The following is a 5,174-nucleotide window of genomic DNA, read 5'->3' on the forward strand; positions in this document are numbered from 1 at the left end:
TGAAGTTTGAATTGGATCTGTGTTCTCAGACTTAGTTGTACATCATTATCATTGTGGCAAAGCTTTCAGGTTGTCCACCCAAATTCACCCTCCTCACCCTCCAGGCAGTAGGGAGGCCAGGGCTACCCTGACAGACTTTCTGACCCAGGCTTTGTGAGTAGAAGCAATGTGTGCTATGTCTGGGTCCCGGTCTTCACACATCAGACTAGCCTGCTCTGTGATTTTGAGTGCAGATGATGATAACGTCCTAGGGATGGCCTGAACAGCAAAACGGAAGGCAGCCACATCCCCAAATGATTGTATAAAGTGAACTAGCTTGCCAACCTGAACTGCTCCTCTTGAGAGTGTTTTATGAGAGAGAAATAAATATTTATATTCTTAAATCAGCTATATTTTGCTTCAGCAGCTTAGTGTTATCCTAACAACTTTAGCAGTTGTTATTAAATCCAAATCCCTGACTCTACCCCAGGAGAGTTGGTTCTACAGATCTAAGTTAGGGCTCTAGCATGGGGTTTTTTTGTTTGTTAGTTTGTTTTATAAGTGTGTTAGGTTTGCTGATGTGCTTTAAAGTTTGAACATCACTTGATTAGATTAACTAGAAGCTTGGTTTCTAGTCATAAAACACTCTAGCACTAATGTAGGAGCTTTTGAGGATAGCACTGGGGCAAAACATTTCAGTTAAACTCAGAGCCTCCACCTCCTACATAGTCTCCCAGAACTAGAAAGACAGTTTTTTTTTACCCTAAATGTCTCTAGCCATAGGATACATCTGGGAGCAAATACAAGTGTGCTGTAAGTGGGAACTGTTTACAAAACAGTAGCTGAGAAATTGAGAGAGACGTTACACACATGAAACGCATCCCTTTAAGTCCAGGAACCAGAGAACTGACAGGTTTTGGATAAGATCACTGTTTTAAAATCCCTAATCCTTCACATTTGCCAAGTATGTTAAATTTTTTCAAGACCACATACAACAATCATCACAAGGATGATTATAGGTAATAACAATAATAATAATAGCAATTGAGCTCTTATGTCTCAAGCATTGGTCTAAGATATAAATATTCTCTTTTTATTCTTAGAATAACTCCTAGGAGGTAGATATTATTATTATTATATCCACTTTCATGATGAGAAACTGAAGCACAAAGAGGTTAGGTAATATACAAACAAGGTAACATACCTAAGTGGCCCCCAGGATCAAACAAGAGTAGTCTGATTCTGTAGTCCATACTTTTAACCATTTATCTTTATTTGATAGAAATAAGGAAACTTGCACATTGTTGTTGTTAGCTGCTGTCAGTCCTGTGCCATCCCCATGATTATTTGGGCAGGACATGTGGAACATTGGCTGGGTCTCCAGCATGGCAGGTGAGAATTCTACTGCTGAACCATCCCTGCCCCTTGACTTGCCCATACACTTACACTTACAGAAAGTTAATGGTGGACCTCTCCTGAATAAGCTCTACCTCCCAGGATTGTTTTCAGAATTAAATAGTAGCTGTAATTATTGTTGTTGTTTTTTTATTATTATTTTGATTAGATCAAGGCACTATGTCAAGCACACAATTCAAAAAAACATTCAATATATATGACAAACAAAGGGTTGATAGCTTTAATATATAAAGAGGTCTGTCAATTTAATAAGATAAAGATGAACATACCTACAGAAAAATGCTCAAGGAAGGGACACAGAAAATTAACCAAAGAAGAAATAAATTGTCATTAAACATATGAAAGTATGTTTTCCTTCCTACTAAAGGTAATATAAATAAAACCAATGTGCTATCATTTTTTAAGCTGCCCAGTCAGCAGAAATAAGATTACAAAATAAGAGAGCTGGCATAGGTACAGGAAAGTGGACATATTCATGTACTCCTTCTGGGAAAACAAATTAATGCAATCTTTTTGGAGAATAATTTGGGTTACCGTATTTTTACTCAAATAACACGTTATGTGCCTTTTTTGCTGATGTGTCCTCCCACCCCCCAGGTATTTTCATAAGCACACTATGCTAATTTGTTTACATGTCGCTGTTAAAAGTTAGCATAACACACAAAAATACTTGGGCGTGGGGAGTGGGCGGTTGGCAAAAAACCCATATTTATTTGCTTAAAAATAGGGGAGGATAAGTCACATTTTAGTTTCCAGATCCTCTGCACACTTACTTTCTTTACTTCTCTGATGGTACTCCTTCCTCCTCTTATACAGGTAGTCCCCAACTTAGGAGATATTCGACTTAAAACAAACTGCACTTATGACTATCTTTTTTTGTTTGTTTTGCTCTTCTTATCGTTAGTAATATGTACTACATACAGTGTTCCAGCACGCAATTTCCTGACGTTATCACTCTCAGATGTTCACTGGCAGATGTTCAGTGTTATGATTTATAAAGATACTGATAATAAAAGACAATAATAATGAAAACTAAAAAAAAAACTAAGGATTTTACTTACATCAGAACCAACTTAAGATGGAGTCGTCAGAACAGAGCTCCAGTCATAAGTCGGGGATTACCTGTACAGCCTTTAAGGAAGAAACTCAACTCAGTCAATTCTGGCTCTGGTGACCCTTCAAAATCTGGACCTCTTTGGAGGGCCTGAGTAAGACCTAGAGCTTGTTTTCTGTAAGATCAAAGAGCAAGGCCACAGAAGCTGGCAGAGCCCTGGGCATGTGAGAGCTCTGGGCTATGCTGTTATGCTGCACTTGCCTTGCTCTCTCCAGCTCAGGCTGTTCTGGGAACTCCATGTTCTCCTTTTTAGGAATGTGGCTGAGCTCTCTGACCTGTCACATTCAATGTTCCTTCTGAGAGTTCTCCTGGGTACAGGAGGCAGAGGACTGTTGAGGGAGGTTTGTGAGGGGAAAACAGGGCTTGGGGGGATGGACTCTTAAAACATGCCCAGACAAAGACTAGCCACTCTCCCTTTCCCCATTCTGACACCTGTCCCTGTCTTTTCCTTTCTATCCCTTCCTCAGTCCAACTTCCATATTCTCTTTGGTTGACTAGACTGTGCCTCGATACACATCTCACTTTTGCACCCTACCATGACTTTTTTTTTTTAATTATTATTGTACTTTAGATGAAGGTTTATGGAACAAATAGTTTCTCATTAAAAAGTTAGTACATATATTGTTTTATGACAATGGTGAACAACCCCACGACATGTCAGTACTGTCCCTTTTCAAACTTGAGTTCCTATTACCAGTTTTCCTGTCCCCTCCTGCCTTCTAGTCCTTGTCCCTGGACTTTTGTTTTATGGAGCTGTCTAATCTTTGGCTGAAGGGTGAACCTCAGGAGTGACTTCATTACTGAGCTAAAACGTTGTCCGGGAGACATACTCTCAGGGTTTCTGCAGTCTCTATCAGGCCAGTAAGTCTGGTCTTTTTTTGTAAGTTAGAATTTTGTTCTACATTTTTCCCCAGCTCTGTCTGGGACCCTCTGTTGTGATCCTGGTCAGAGCAGTCAGTGATGGTAGCCGAGCACCACGTAGTTGTACTGGACTCAGTCTGGTGGAGGCCACGGTAGTTGTGGTTCATCAGTCCTTTGGACTAATCTTTTCCTTGTATCCTGTTCTCTTTATTCTCTCTTGCTCCCGAAGGGGTGAGACCAGTGGAGTATCTTAGATGGCTGCTCACAGGCTTTTAAGACCCCAGATGCTACTCACCAAGGTAGAATGCAGAACATTGTCTTTATAAACTGTGTTATGCCAATTGAGCTGGATAGATGTTCCCTGAGACCATGGTCCCCACAGCCCACCGCCCAGCAATTCAGTCCCTCAGGGAGTTTGGATGTGTCTATGTAGCTTCCATGACCTTTCCTTGTAGAAGTTGTGCTGGTTTCCCCAGTATTGTGTACTGTCTTACCGTTCACCAAAGTTACTACTTATCTATTGTTTATTTAGTTACCACCCCTCCCATCCCTCATAACCAACAAAGATTGTTTCTTTTTTGTTTGTGAACTTTTACATGAGTTTTTACAGAGCGGTCTCATACACTATTTGTCTTTTTGTGATTGACTTATTTCACTCAGCATAATGTTCTCCAGTTTCTTTGAAGTTACAAGATGCTTCACAGATTCATCATTGTTCTTTCTCTTTTCATAATACTTCACTGTGTGTATGTACCATAGTTCGATTATCCATTCATCTGTTGATGGGCATCTAGGTTATTTCCATCTTTTCACTATTGTGAACAATGCTGCAGTGAACATGGGTGTGCATATGTCTATTCGTGTGGTGACTCTTTTTTCTCTAGGACATATTCCTAGGAGTGGGATTCCTGGATTGTATGGTATTTCTATTTCTAGCTTTCTAAGGATGTGCCATATCATTTCCCAAAATGGTTGTATCATTTTGCATTGCCACCAGCAGTGCATAAGGGTTCCAATCTCCCCCCGCAGCCTTTCCAACATTTGTTATTTCCAGTGTTTTTGATTTGTGCCAGTAATGCAGGAATGAGATGGTATCTCATTGTGGTTTTAATTTATATTTCTCTAATGGCTAGTGATTCCAAGCATTTCCTCATGTGTCTGTTGGCCGCTTGAATGTCTTCTTTGGTGAAGTGTCTGTTCATTTCCTTTGCCTGTCTTTTAATTGGATTATTTGTCTTTTTGTTGTAGAGGTGTTGGGTTTTCTTGTAGATTTTAGAGATTAGACTTTTGTCTGACTTATAATGTCCAAAATTTTTTTCCCAATCTGTAGGTTCTCTTTTTACTCTTTTGGTGAAGTCTTTTGATGATTATAAATGTTTAATTTTTAGAAGATCCCAGTTATCCAGCTTATCTTCTGGAGTTTGTGTGTTGTTGGTTATGGTTTGTATCCTGTTAATGCTATGTATTAGGGCCTCTAACGTTGATCCTATTTTTTCTTCTATGAACTTTATAGGTTTTTGTTTTATATTTAGGTCTTTGATCCATTTTGAATTAGTTTTTGTATATGGTGTGAGGTACAGGGCCTGTTTCATTTTTTTGCAGATGGACAGGCAGTTTTGCCAGAACCATTTGTTAAAAAGACTGTCTTTTCCCCATTAGATGGACTTTGGGCCCATGTCGAAGATCAGGTGACTGTAGGTGAATGGATTTACATCTGGGTTCTCAATTCTGTTCTTTTGGTCAATGTATCTGTCATTGTACCGTTACTAGGCTGTTTTGACTACTATAGCTGTATAGGTTCTGA

This window comes from Trichechus manatus, unplaced genomic scaffold, assembly GCF_000243295.1.
Source record: "Trichechus manatus latirostris isolate Lorelei unplaced genomic scaffold, TriManLat1.0 scaffold00273, whole genome shotgun sequence".
NCBI lineage: Eukaryota > Metazoa > Chordata > Mammalia > Sirenia > Trichechidae > Trichechus > Trichechus manatus.